Here is a 15,618-nt window from a genome sequence, read left to right as displayed (position 1 = left end):
TCTTCTTAGAACTTCTTTTGCCACTACATTCTTCGCCACCTTTCCACTTGTTGCTTGTCACCGGAGCTTTGAATTTACCCTGGGTGGCAGGATCCACGGAGGGCTTCATTCGAAGGACGTGGACCGTATCTCTGATCTTTGGTCGTCTTGCGTCAGGGTCAAAATCTTCATAAATAACATCAGCCAACTGTCTTACAATCTTATAAGGTCCAAAGTGGGACCTGAGGAGCTTCTCAGAGAGATCAACCTTCCGAACAGGAGTGAAGATCCAGACAAGGTCACCAGGCCGGTAGACAACATGACAAGGGCTCGCGTCATACCTTCGGTGAGCATTTTCTTGAGCCTGCAGCGTGCGGAGTTGAGCTAACTGCCGAGCTTCCTCAGCTCTGGTTAACACCTGGCCAATATAGTTGTCGTCCACATTATCAGGATGTAACAGAAACATAGTGTGCATCGTCTTAGTCGCCTCACGCCCCTGCACCAGGAAAAATGGCATTAATCCTGTGGTGTCTTGTTTGGCAGTGTTGTAGGCAAACGTCACGAAAGATAGCACCTCATCCCAGTTGCTCTGCTCAACATTGACGAATATTGATAGCATGTCAGCCGAGGTCTTATAAAGGCGTTCAGTAATCTCGTTAGTTTGTGGAAGGTAGGCAGTCTCCATGTGATATGTAATGTTACACCGACGGTTTATCTCTGTCACGAGATTTGGTTGAAAAACTTTTCCTCGATCAGTAATTAACAACCTTGGGGCACTGTGTTTTAATACAATGTCTTCCACTACGAATTTGGCTACCACGGATGCTTCAGCTGTTTTCACGGCTTTCGTAATGGCACAGCGTGTCAAATAATAGGTGCAAACAATAATCCATCTACTGCCAATAGCAGACGCTGGAAAGACGTTTTGGCTGGTGGAATTGGTATCAGCTGGCCAGCCGGCCAGGTGGTTTCTGAGGAACTGCCTTTCTCTCTGGCACTCTCTACAGTGCAACACATATTCTTCAGTGGTATGCTTCTCTTACATTCCACTGAAGAATAACTTCGTCTTCCCAGCCTCTGTCGTCTGGTTTAAGAACGGACTCGGTGAATTGTGGATAGTTAAGTGTCACCAAGAACTGCTGATCCTTCCAAGACGCACGCGTGTAGCAAACGCTGAGCCGTTAACAGAACAGCTGAGCGTCATAGAAACCTCCCGTGCCAAGTCTGTGGGTGAAATTAGCGCTTCTACTAAGAGACGAGATCTTCTAGGTCCACCTGGTGAGTTGTCCTGTTGGATCCTTAAGATCTGTCAACCGACAAAGTGAATGATGGTCTGTAACAACTGTGAATGGCCTTCCATAGAGACATTGTCGAAATTTGCACATGGCCCAGATCACAGCAAGACATTCTATTTCTGTAACTGAGTAGCTTCTCTCAGCTTTTGTAAGTGTCCTAGAAGCATAGACTTTAACCTTCTCTTTTCCATCCAGAATTTGCACCAGAAAAGCACCGATCCCATACCCACCGGCATCTGTGTGCAGTTCTGTAGGTGCTCTCTCATCATACAGACCAAGTACAGGGTCAGTCGTCGGAGCTTTTCGCAGCACACCGAAAGCATCTTGTTGAGCACCACCCCAGATAAATTTAGCATCGGCTTTTGACAACTCTTGGAGTGGCCTTGCTTTGATACAAAAGTCTTTGATAAAATGACAGTAATAAGAACATAATTCGAGGAAGCTTCTCACATCTGTAATACTTTTAGGAATAGGAAATTCCATTATAGATCTCACCTTTTCTGGGTCTGGCCGCACTCTTTCGTTTGACACAAGGTGTCCAAGTATTTTGATTTCTTTTGCTCCATAGAGACACTTTCTTGGATTAAGTTTCAGTACGCCTTGTTGGAGACACTTAAGAACGGCCCTCAGTCTTTTTATATGTTCATCAAATGTCTCTGAGAACACTATAATGTCATCTCAATAACAAAGACACATCATCCACTTCAGGTGCCTTAGAAGATTATCTATCATCCGTTCAAAGTTTGCTGGTGCATTACACAAACCAAACAGCATTACCTTAAACTCATATAGGCCCTCAGGAGAGATGAATGCAGTTTTCTCACTATCAGCCTCATCTACTTCGCGCCAGTATCCCGAGCACATGTCCACGGTTGAGAAAAGCTTAGCCCCCTTCACACAATCTAATGTATTGTCAATTCATGGAAGAGGGTAAACATCCTTTTTAGTTACCTTATTAAGCTTCCTGTAATCGACACAAAAGTGCCAACTGCCATCTTTCTTCCTGACAAAGAGCACTGGTGATGACCACGGGCTCTGCGAAGGCTGAATGATGTCATTCTTCATCATTTTCTCTACCTCGTCGCGAATTATTCAACGTTCCGTAGCTGACACACGCTATGCTCTCTGGCTTATTGGTTGATGGTTTCCAGTGCTAATCCGGTGCTTCACCATGGATTTGTCTAATTTGCTTTTCACCTGTGGATATAAGCATTCAGAGAACTCTTGAAGAATCACAAGTAGCTTCTTCTGTTGTCGCTTAGTGAGATCTGGTGATAGTCGAGCTAGAAGATCTTGTCTCGTAGTGGCAGCACTAATTTCAGTGACATTGCTCCCTCCTTAAGAGAACAGCGCCTCGGTGTTACATCCACCTAGTACTGGAAAGAGTCATCGGTCCTGCATACTCTGACTCCCGATGACTGATTCTCGCCCTGGCAGTGATCTTCTTACAACTTCTTTTGCAGCTACACTCTTCATCACCTTTCCACTTGTTGCCTGTCGCTAGCACTTCGAATTTACCCTGGGTTTCAGGATCCTTATAGGGCTTCATTCGAAAGACGTGGACCATATCTCTTATCTTTCACTGTTTTATGTTGGGGTCGAAATCTTCAAATTCATAAGTAACATCAGACAACTGTCTTACAACCGTATAAGGTTTAAAGTAGCGGCTGAGGACCTTCTCAGAGAGACCAGCCTTCCGAACAGGAGTTAAGATCCAGACGAGGTCACTAGGCTGGTACACAACAGGGCGGTGCCTCGCGTCATACCTACGGCGATCGTTTTCTTGAACCTGCAGCGTGCGGAGTCAAGCTAACTGCCGAGCTTCCTCAGCTCCGGTTAACACCTGGCCGATGTAGTCGTTGTCTGCGTGATCAGGATATAATGGAAACACAGTGTCCATTGTCTTCGTCGCATCACGCCCATGCACCAGGAAAAATGGCGTACATTGTGTGGTGTCTTGTTTGGCAGTGTTGTAGGCAAATGTCACAAAAGGTAGCACCTCATGCCAGTTGCTCTGCTCAACACTGACGAACACTTATAGTACATTGGCCAAGGTCTTAGTGAACGCCTTAATAAAACCTTGACTGACATGCTATCAATATTCGTCAATGTTGAGCAGAGCAACTGGGATGAGGTGCTATCTTTCGTGACGTTTGCCTACAACACTGCCAAACAAGACAGCACAGGATTTACACCATTTTTCCTGGTGCATGGGCGTGATGCGACGAAGACAATGGACACTGTGTTTCCATTATATCCTGATCATGCAGACAATGACTACATCGGCCAGGTGTTAACCGGAGCTGAGGAAGTTCGGCAGTTAGCTTGACTCCGCACGCTGCAGGTTCAACAAAACGATCGCCGTAGGTATGACGCGAGGCACCGCCCTGTTGTGTACCAGCCTGGTGACCTCGTCTGGATCTTCATTCCTGTTTGGAGGGTGGGTCTCTCTGAGAAGCTCCTCAGGCGCTACTTTGGAAATTATAAGGTTGTAAGACAGTTGAAGATTTCGACCCTGACGCAAGACGACGAAAGATCAGAGATATGGTCCACGTCCTTCGAATGAAGCCCTATAAGGATCCAGGAACCCAGGGTAAATTCGAAGCTCCAGCGACAGCCAACAAGTGGAAAGGTGACGAAGAGCGTAACGGCAAGGGAAGTTCTAAGAAGATCACTGCCAAGGCGAACATCAGTCATCGGGTGTCGGAGTATGCAGGACCAATGATTCGTTCCCGGAATAGGACAACGTAACATCAAGATGCTGTTCTCTTATGGAGGGAGCAATGTCACAGAAGAAGCTGACTAGCACAGTCACTGTAGTGTAGTAGTTATGATACTAGACTGTTGCATGGAGGGTCGAGAGTTCAAAACTCACCTGAACTGTAAAATTTTAATTTATATATTCGGTTTGAGTACATTCTAGAAGTATCCACAAATGTCAAGAATCACTGTACTGGAATGTTCTGTAACTGTATATATACTGTATGTGTTCTGGCCGGAGGCACTTCGCTCCGTGCTCTTGTATGTGCAAGTGCTGAATAATCCTTCGTTAAGTGAAGTTATTATTCGTCATTCGTCTAATTACACCATATTCTACGTGACAATATATTAAAACAGGAAAACCCCTAAAGACTGTAACCAGTAAAGGTGTGAGGTTACCCACAGCTAGCAAAAAAACCTTTGAAATTACTGGAATAGCGACAGATAATTTTAGAGTGTTCTGTGTGTACAGATCACCAGGTGGCAAGATTAGCATCTTTCTGGGTAAAACTGCTAGTTTCCTAAGAAAGAGCACAAAGAAAAACATTATACGTAGAGACTTCAATACTGACATGGACAAAGGATCAAAAACAAGACATGATTTTCAAGAATTGTTAATATGGTGTAATATTGCGACATCAATATCTGCATAACAAGAGCCATAATCAGACACCTACTGACATCATCATTACTAATATCAGTAGGTGTAACAATGCACCACATGTACTCCCAAACAGAAATATCTGATCGTCACTGATAGCTGATCTGTTTCTCAGAAGTAATGACATACTATCAAAATCAAAACGAACAACCAAAGAAATCAGGATCATCAGCAAACAAAATACTAAAATCTTCATAACAATATTATACGGAGAAACCTGGGATGAAACCATATAGGTGCAGAATGTAAATGAAAAGTATGGTTAATTTTTTACAACAATTGAATACCATTTTAATGTAGCATTCTTCAAAGTAGGGAAACAAGAAAAGCTGCAGAATCAAACAATTGATTACCAGTGAAATAATATGTTGTGACTCGCCCATCTTTCAAAGTACCGCCACGCAGTTACGCGCGTCCTCTACATGCAGTGCTGCCTGCCAGCCATGTAGCACCAGCGCCATCTACGCGGCCAGCCAGCCAGCGGCCGCCAGACTTGGACTCAGTTATGATTTGACTGTTAAAGTGTACACACGTCTTACTCTGTTTACTTGATCTATGACTTTCATGTATTGTGTCTTCCTTGAAATATATTTGTTCAACTTGAAATTATAACAGTTAGTGACGAGGATAGGATTTTTCTTTTCCGTCGTTGACCCATGTGCTTCCATGGCTACTTTTCAGTAACTATTGCAAGGTCTCACAGAACAGCAAACGCTTCTCACAAATGCGATTCGTGATTTCGTCGCGGCATCAAATGCGGGGCGGTTCTCGTCGTCATCTCTACCTCCTTTTCGTCCTTACGACGAGACGGCGGAAGACTGGTCTGATTACGAAAAACGTCTTCGACATCACTTCTTGGCATTTCATGTAGCGGACGAACAAACATGTAAGTCTCTGTTCCTTTCACGGATTTCACCTCAAATGTATCGTGTTGTCGCAATTGGCTGCTTTGAAAGATCCTGCGTCTTTGTCGTTTGTTGAAATGTGCTCACTTCTGTCCGTCTATTTTCAAAAGCAAACACATGTGGTAGCCTCTCGTGTTGCCTTTTATCGTTGTCAAAAACAACCAAATCAATCCTATCCCGCTTGGGCTGCTGAACTCCACGGCCTCAGTAGAAAGTGTCAATTTGTTACTGAAGTTCACAAAGACTCCTACGCCGATTCCACGGTACGGGATGCTATTATCCGATCGGCGCCCGACAAAGAAGTTAGGCAACGTGCCCTTCAGTTGGCAAGTCCGACTCTAGATGAAGTCCTATCCATCGCTCAGTCTTTTGAAATTTCTCGTGCCCCTGGAGCGCAAATAGAGGCATGGGTCAACGTCGGGGAAATACAACCTCTTGTGCGATGTTGACGAAGCGTGCGGCGTGTCCCCGCCGGCTGACGTGGCCGCAGTTCGCTCCCAAGCGCAGCCTCGGCCTAACCGTAAACAACCCTCTAAGAAACTGCAACAAAACCCACGGCAACTTCCTTCCATGTCCGCGGTGTTTTACGAAACATTCACGAGAAGATTGTCCACAACGTTGGGCCGTGTGTCACAAATGCAAAAAAAAAAAAAAAGGTCATGTGTCATCCGTTTGCAAATCCAACGGCATACATGATGTTTATGAACATGACACTGATTCTGATTCTGTGTTGTCTGTCAATTGTACTTCTTCCCTTTCAGGGAAGTTATTCCTCACTGTCCAAGTACTTGGTGTCAAGATGTTCGCGTGCAGGTGGATACTGGTTCTGCTGCCACTATCATCAATTCTCAGACTTATCTTCAGTTGGGTTCTCCCATCCTGTCACCTGTCACTAGGCAATTACGGACTTACAATAAACAGAAGATTTCTCTCTTGGGACAATTTGATGCTGAGGTATCTTAAACATCTGTTATTCGCACTGTTCCCATATTTGTGGTCGACCATAGTAATGTGGAGAATCTTTTTGGTGTTTCGATGCCTTTCGAGTTTTTGGGTTCTCCATAGATGACTCTGTCAATATCGTCTCTGATGCTATTCCTTATGCTCAATTGGATTCCTTGTCAGCGACATTTTCGTCCCTTTTTTCTCCTGGGTCAGGCCGTGCAAACAACTTTGAAGCTCATATCACGCTCAAACCCACTGCACGGCCAAAGTTTTTTTGGGCTCAGCCCATTCCTGTGGCCCATCGTGATTGGGTAAAACGGGAGCTGGATCGTCTCACTACTTCAGGGGTCTTGCTTCCTGTCACTTCCAGTGAGTGGTCCTCTCCTGTCGTTGTTGCTAAGCCAAATGGTGATATTTGTCTCTGTGTCGATTTCAAAGCCACTGTAAATGCTCAATGCTTTATCGACACTTACCCTATGCCTCGACCTGAGGAATTGTTCACTAAACTTGCTGGAGGCCAGTATTTTTCTAAACTTGACCTGTCAGAAGCTTATCATCAACTTCCTCTCGATGCTGCTTCCTGGCAGTTTCTGGTCCTTAACACGTCTTTCGGCCTCTATCAATACCAACGATTGCCATTCGGGGTTGCCAGCGCCCCTGTTCTCTTTCAGCGATTCTTGGAACAATTATTGCTCACTATCCCTGGGTGTATAAATTACCAGGACGACATTGTTGTCACTGGCTCCACCACTGACGAACATATTCAAAATCTCCGCACAGTTTTTCATGTCTTACAGACTGCCGGTCTTAAGTGTAATCTTCAGAAATCAAAATTTTTTCAGGCATCTATCACGTACTTGGGGTTTCAACTCTCTCGGGATGGTATTCGTCCGCTTCAGCAAACTGTCGCTGTGATCGATGCCCTTCCTCGCCCTATATCTGTTAAGGAACTGCAGGCCTTCAGGGGGAAAATAGCATACTATCACAAGTTTTTACCGTCTGCTGCTTCGGTGGCTCAGCCGTTGCATAAAAACGTACCTTTTCACTGGTTCACATCATACAATGCGGCTTTCCAGAAATGGAAGACTATGCTGAAACAGACCTCGCGCCTGGCTACTTATCGACCTGGCCAACATCTTGTTCTTGCCACGGCTGCCTCTCAATACGGGGTCGGTGCAGTCCTTGCGCACTGTTTTTCTGACGGTTCTGAACAACCCATTGCTTATGCCTCCAAAACACTCACGGATGCCCAACGAAAGTATTCTCAAATTGAAAAAGAAGCTTTGGCCATTATTTATGCTCTTCATAAGTTTGGTGTTTTTCTCTATGGATCCAAATTTCATCTTGTTACGGATCACAAACCACATATTTTCTTGCTTCATCCAGCAACATCACTTCCCGACAAGGCTGCACACCGCCTCCAGCGTTGGGCTCTTTACTTGTCTCGTTTCAATTATGAGATTCATTTCCGGCCGACAGCTCAACATGCGAATGCTGATGCACTGTCTCGCCTTCCCATGGGTCCTGATCTGGCATTCGATAGGGATGAACTTTTGTGTATCCACCTGGATGTTGCTGAGCAGCGAGTTGTGGACGGGTTCCCCATCACCGGGGACCAGCTGGCGGCTGCTACCCTCTCCCGGGTTTTACGCTGTATTCAGAAGGGTTGGCCAGATCGTCCGTCCGCTAAGACTTCTGATCCGTTGCAGGACTACTACGTTTTGTGTTACCACCTCACGGCTAGGGATGGTGTTGTCCTCCTTTCCACCAAAAATGCTTTGCCGCGTGTTGTGGTACCTGCGTCTTTGCGTGCATCGGTCTTGCGCCTCCTTCACCAAGGGCACTGGGGTGTCTCTCGCACAAAATCTCTGGCGCGCCATCATGTGTACTGGCCCGGCATCGACGCTGAAATTGCACACATGGTCGCTGCCTGCGGCCCTTGTGCGTCACAGGCCGCCGCCCCGAAGTCATCTTTGTCACCGTGGCCTTCGCCTCAGAAGCCCTGGGAGTGTATTCATGCTGACTTCGCAGGACCTTTTTTAGGTACTTATTGGCTTCTCGTTATTGACGCCTACTCTAACTTTCCTTTCATTGTCCGTTGCACGTCGCTTACCACCGTGGCAACCACCAACGTTCTAGCTCGCATTTTCTCTTTGGAAGGCCTTCCCTCTACTCTTGTTACTGATAATAGTCCGCAATTTGTCTCTTCCGATTTTGCGGATTGCGTGCCCGTTACGGCGTCACGCATGTCACGGCCCCTCCGTTCCATCCACAGTCAAAGGGTGAGGCTGAACGACTGGTCCGCACATTTAAGGCTCAGATGAGGAAACTCCTGACTTCTTCTGCTGATGATGTGCTTCTCCAATTTCTGTCTTCTAACTGTTTCACCCCCATGGGCGACCACAGCCCGGCTGAGCTCTTACACGGCCGACAGCCCTGCACGCTACTTCATCTTCTGCGGCCTTCCACCTCACGGCCGCGGGTGCCTTCGCTTGGCCGGTTCACCGCTGACGACCTTGTATGGGTACGGGGATATGGCAGGCGGCCAAAATTGAGTCCTGGCCACATCTTACGACACCGTGGCCGACGCCTGTATGAAATCCAGACGGACACGGGTGTTGCAGTGCGTCATTCGGACCAGCTTTGGCCTCGCGTGCTGGAAATGCCTCCTTCTCCTACGGACGCAGACACATCGGCCATGTCTCCTGTTATAACAACCAGACTTGCCGCAACAGGCAGATTGGTGCACGGGGCCCCAGCAGATTCGACCCCCACATCTCCTGTCATCTCGACCCGTTATCACCGGGGACACTTCCGTCCGTACGGGAAGCCTCCTCCTCCTCGAGACTTTACGGCTAGTCAAACAACACCTATGGATGTTGGCAATCTACAGGCCTCTGTACTTCCGCCTCGACTGACATCTCTGCCCAAACTCTTTGCCTTTACAAATGTCTGCTTGTGTCTGTGTATGTGCGGATGGATATGTGTGTGTGCAAGTGTACACCTGTCCCTTTTTCCCCCTAACGTAAGTCTTTCCGCTCCCGGGATTGGAATGACTCCTTACCCTCTCCCTTAAAACCCACATCCTTTCGTCTTTCCTTCTCCTTCCCTCTTTCCTGATGAAGCAACCGTTGGTTGCGAAAGCTTGAATTTTGTGTGTGTGTTTGTGTTTGTTTGTGTGTCTATCAACCAGCCAGCACTTTCGTTTGGTAAGTCACATCATCTTTGTTTTTAGATATATTTTTCCCACGTGGAATGTTTCCCTCTATTATATTCATATCACAAAAGATAGTGGATTACACAAATACTAACGTACACACTCACAAGACAACAGAGGACGAATGACATACAAAGCATTCCCTGCCTACAATGCTTGAAAACGGAGCTCATTACTCAGGTATCAAATTACCAAGAAGTCTGCCTAAAAACCACCTGGGTGGTGGCGGTGGTGGTATCACTCATGGAAAAATTCCTATAGTAGTTGGTGTTAGAGCTGCACCTTTTTTAGACTGAAGTCAGCTGATAGATATACCTGCTTAAAGGAAGTGCCTCTAACTAAGGGCTCAAGAGAAGGAATTAGCATATTTCATCAAAATATAAGAGGTATTAGAGATAAAGTTAGTGAACTGCTAATGGATGTTAACTCTGAAATTATTGGTATATCAGAGCACCACTTAAATAATTTGATAATTCAGAGGCTTCCTTTACCAGGCTACAGATTAGCTGGCTGTTTCTCAAGGAGTTCCTTGCGAGGTGGGGGAGTGGCTCTGTACGTAAAAAACAGTATTTCATTTGAGGCCATAGACGTATCACGACACTGCACTGAACAGATATTTGAAAGTTGTGCAGCATTAGTTGAATTTAGTGAAACTAAACTTCTAATTGCTGTTGTTTATAGGTCCCCTAACTCCGACTTCAGAGCATTTTTGCTTAAGCTAGAGAGGGTTCTTGATTCACTTTGTAGGAAGTACCAGAAAGTAGTTGTATGTGGTGACTTCAATATTAATTTTGTACATGATTGTGCAAGAAAAAGGATGTTGGTAGATCTCCTAAATTCATATGATCTGATGCAAACTGTGTTTTTTCCAACTAGGGTGCAGGGGAACAGTAGCACAGTCATAGACAATATTTTTATTCATTCTTCATTACTAGATGGGCATTCTGTTAGTAAAAGGGTGAATGGCCTTTCAGACCATGATGCACAAATTTTAACACTAAAAGGTTTTTGTACTCTAACCAATGTCGTATTTAATTACAAACTACGTTTTTCAAAACTTGTCAAGGAACAAGAGTGGCAAGATGTTTATAGTGCCGATAATATAGATGATAAATAAAATGCTTTCCATAACACATTTATCATGCTCTTTGAGAGTTGCTTTCCATTAGAACATTCTAAACGGGGTACTAGCAGTAATGGACAGCCTGGTTGACTGACTAGTGGGATAAGGATATCATGTAGAACAAAGCGGGAATTATATCAAAATGTTAGAAGTAGTCACAATCACGCTACAGTAGCCCATTACAAACAGTATTGTAAGGTGCTTAAAAATGTTATTAGCAAGGCAAAAAGTATGTGGTATGCAAATAGAATAGCTAATTCACAGGATAAAATTAAAGCCATATGGTCAGTTGTGAAGGAAGTGTCTGGTCAGCAGCACAAGGTGTGCGATATAAAGTCAGTTTGCAGTAATATTTCTGTTACTGATAAATCAGATATATGTACAGTATTTAACAACCAATTTCTGAGCATTGCTGGTGAATTAAATAAAAATTTAGTATCTACAGGAAATCATATAAATTTCTTAGCAAATGCCTTTCCGAGATTGACGTCTGAAATACTCCTCTGTGATACAGACAAGAGGGAGATCGAGACAATAATCAAATCACTGAAGACTAAGGACTCTCATGGTTATGATGGAGTGTCTAGTAGAATATTAAAGTACTGTGCTGCACATGTTAGCCCTGTATTTAGCCATATTTGTAATTTTTCCTTTAGGAATGGTCAGTTTTCTGAGCGATTAAAGTACTCAGGAGTAAAGCCGCTTTATAAAAAGGGAGAAAGGGATAATGTAGATAATTTTAGACCTATTTCTCTGCCATCAGTGTTCGCAAAAGTTATCGAAAAGGCTGTGTATGTAAGGTTAATTGATCATTTTATATCACACGATTTGCTATCAAATGTACAGTTCGGCATTAGAAGTCGTTTGACAACTGAAAATGCTATATTCTCTTTTCTCTGTGAGGTACTGGATGGGCTAAAGAAAAAGTTTCGAACGCCTGGTGTATTTTTTGATTTAACAAAGGCATTTGACTGTGTTGATCACACAATATTGCTCCAGAAGTTGGACCATTACGGAATAAGGGGAGTAGCTCACGATTGGTTCACCTCTTACTTTAGCAACAGGCAGCAAAAGGTCATTATTCACAATGTTGATAATGGCTGTGATGTGGGATTGAGTGGGGTACTGTCAAAGTGGGGGGGGGGGGGGTGTGTGCCCCAGGGATCAGTGTTGGGGCCGCTCCTGTTCCTTATTTATATAAATGATATGCCCTCTAGTATTATGGGTAACTCTAAAATATTTCTGTTTGCTGATGACACTAGCTTGGTAGTAAAGGATGTTGTGTGCAACATTGACTCGGTTTCAAGTAGAGCAGTAAATGACCTCAGTTCATGGCTTGTAGAAAATAAACTAACGTTAAATCACAGTAAGACTCAGTTTTTACAGTTCCTAACACACAATTCAACAAAACCTGATGTTTTAATCTCACAGAACGGGCATATGATTAGTGAAACTGAACAGTTCAAATTCCTAGGTGTTCAGATAGATAGTAAGCTGTTGTGGAAAGCCCACATTCAGGATCTTGTTCAAAGACTTAATACTGCCATTTTCACTATTCGAACGGTATTGAAAGTGAGTGATATTTCGACACGTAAATTAGTCTACTTTGCTTATTTTCATTCACTTATGTCGTATGGTGTTATGTTTTGGGGTAACTCTTCCCACTCTAGAAGGATATTTTTGGCTCAGAAACGGGCAGTTCGGGCAATAAGTGGTGTGAGTTCACGAACCTCTTGTCGACCTCTTTTCACGAGTCTGGGTATTTAGACATTGGCCTCTCAATATGTATATTCCTTATTGCCGTTTCTTGTTACCAATATTAGTTTATTTCCAACAATAAGCAGCTTTCACTCGGTTAATACTCGGCAGAAATCAAACCTCCATTTGGATCGGACTTCCTTAACTCTTGTGCAGAAAGGTGTGCAGTATACTGCTGCATCCATTTTCAATAAGCTGTCACTCGAATTCAAAAATCTTAGCAGTAATCCACGCGCTTTCAAATCGAAACTGAAGAGTTTCCTCATGGGTCACTCCTTCTATTCTGTCGAGGAGTTCCTTGAAAAATTAAGATGATTCTCATTGTATTGCTGATAGCGTTTGCTTAAACTTATGGACTAATTTTCTTCCAAGTTCATGAACATTTATTTTTATCTGTTATTACCTTTTATGTTGTAAGTTCATGTACTGACACGTTCCATGACCTTGGAGATTTGCTCCTCAATTTGGTCCTACGGAACTTGACATTTAAATAAATAAATAAATAAACAGTGTACATGACACTAACTTTCCAAAGAACCTCAAAGACTATATGGTGGAAAAGAAATTTTACTGTGTTAAAGAGTACTTACCACATTAAATGGGTGTATATTGTTATTTATAATCGATGATATTAGAATGTAATAAACATGGTTAGGAAGTAGGCCTATGTGATTATGAATGTTTTCTATTTTTCAGATGTCCTATATTACATATAATCCCAAACGGTCAAACAAAATGTAATCCAATTTATCAATAAGCATGTTAGCACATATAATATACAACCAGTGTCTACTGTTGGTAACATAAACAGGTAATTTCCAAGAATGATTGCCTATCAAAGTCACGGGATCCAAACGATACATATCAAATGTGCGATAGTAAATCGATCTTTTGAATCTTGTGGCGGGCTTTATGATCACTCATTTGTGACCGTCATTCTTATCTGTTTTCCATCATTCCTTTAGTTTGTTTACATTACATTCCCGCCCTAATTATTTGTGACTCTATTGGGAAACCCACACTGTTTCTGTCGAAAGCGAGTGTAATGTCTGGTGTTCCTGAGGTTTCTTCCGCAGATTCTCTGACATGGAAAACTCTAATTCCATGTATATCCAGCATAAAGAGTTGTTTGACTTTTTTGCTGCAAATATGGAGTTCTGCTGGACGAGGGAAGGAGGGACTGTGTTGACTGTGGTGCTGCGAAGTCTGTAAAACTTCGTAAGGGTCGATACTGAAATCCCGTTGTAATTTCATTGCGGGGAGTGTGGAAAACGAACGAGTATCAGGAAAAATACATGGTTTGACTCTTCCAAGTTATCCATTCAGACGAGCGTAATTCTTGTATCGTGCTGGATTCCAGACTACATGTTGCAACCAACAGCATCAGAAACTGAGTTATCTGCAAATACTGTGTGTGCCTACTTCGGGTTTTGCCGAGAAGTCTGTTATGTGGTAGTGACAAATGATACTGGTGTACCAATTGGTGGAGTGAATAAAGTTGTAGAAGTAGACGAATCTCATATAGCTAGGCGAAAGAACCAGAGGACGACCTTCAAAAAGTGAAATAGATCACATTTGGGTATTCAGTGGAATAGAAAGAGAGCTGCAGTAGTGTTTTGTTGTCACAGTATTGTCTCGAGGCAAGGTCACTTTAGTGGGTCTCATAAGACACTTCATGCTGCCTGGTACTAAAGTTATAACAGACGGGTTTCAGTCTTAAAAGACTCTGAAAGCTGAAGGGTTTGACCACGAATTTCTGAACCATTCTGTGGAGTTTGTGTCTTCGGATGACTGCAGTGCCCGCACCCAGAATATTGAGCGGCTGTGTAAATCTGTTTAAGTCTTCCACAAAAAGAGAAGGGCGTCCCAGACAAAGGGATGAACTGTACTTGTTTCAGTACCTATACTTCCACAACTTGTGTTTGCAGGGGAAAGTTAAGGCATAATGATAAATTTTCTATCGGACGTCCAATATGTATCGTTTGGACCCCGCGACTACGATAGGCAATCATTCTTGGAAATTACCCATAAACACACGAACATTAATTATTCTTATTTGTTCACAAAGCTTGTTCAAACATTTAATAGTTGATCCAAATCCTAGATGAGAAGTAGGGTCAACTATAACAGTTAAAACCTACAATGTTTACCTACCATTTAACAGTCCTGCGAACATCAGTTTAAGAATTACAAGTACTGACTGTACCTATACTGTACAATCATGAAAGAATTAAATTTCTGAAAGCAACTGTTCTGTTTGATGAACAAAGATTTACGCAATGACAACATTAGATAAAAAGATAACAACCACATATACTATACACAGGCAACTGATGACAAGCAACGAACAATTTTGAAACAGTTGGAAGGAAGGCTAGAATTTAATGTCCTATCAAAATCGAGGTCATTAGAGATGGAGCACAAGCTTGAACTGTTTCAAGGATTGGGAAGGAAATCGGCTGCGCTCTTGCAAAGGAACCATCCCAGCATTTTTCCTGGAACGATTTAGGGAAATCAAGGAAAACCTAAATTGCAGATTTGACCAGTCGTCACCCTAAATGTGAGTCCTGTGCACTAACCAGTGCACCACCCCACTCATCCAAAACAGATGGAGGTACCTTTTGTACATGGAAAAGATTTCCACAGTATTTAAATAACAAAATTGGAATAAAAAATGCAACTATCTTCTTGTTCTTTTTATGTACCACCAAATAATATCTTGTAGAGGTGCTCAACTCATGAGCACAGCCATATATTTAAAACTCTATCTGATACTTGTGAAATCTGTGTCAATCAAGGAAACCATATGTTATTTGATTTTATATATACAGGCTGTAAACTTACCAAATCATTAATTTCTTTGTGTCTGATAAAGGCTAATATTTCCTGTGATGTTTGTATGCATATCTGACATATCACTATAAATGTGAAAAATAGATGAAAAAATAAATGTAATAACGCAACTGAAATCTATA

General features: G+C 43.2%; 1 protein-coding gene across 1 annotated transcript in view; it reads right to left on the bottom strand.

Annotated features, from left to right (window-relative positions):
• The window catches only part of LOC126210066 (tRNA-specific adenosine deaminase 2), a 30,278-nt gene that overhangs the window by 14,002 nt on the left and 658 nt on the right, over nucleotides 1-15,618 (bottom strand). The window lies entirely within an intron of this gene.

This window comes from Schistocerca nitens, chromosome 10 (assembly GCF_023898315.1).
Source record: "Schistocerca nitens isolate TAMUIC-IGC-003100 chromosome 10, iqSchNite1.1, whole genome shotgun sequence".
Lineage (NCBI taxonomy): Eukaryota > Metazoa > Arthropoda > Insecta > Orthoptera > Acrididae > Schistocerca > Schistocerca nitens.
This window is presented reverse-complemented; position numbering and strand designations above follow the sequence as displayed.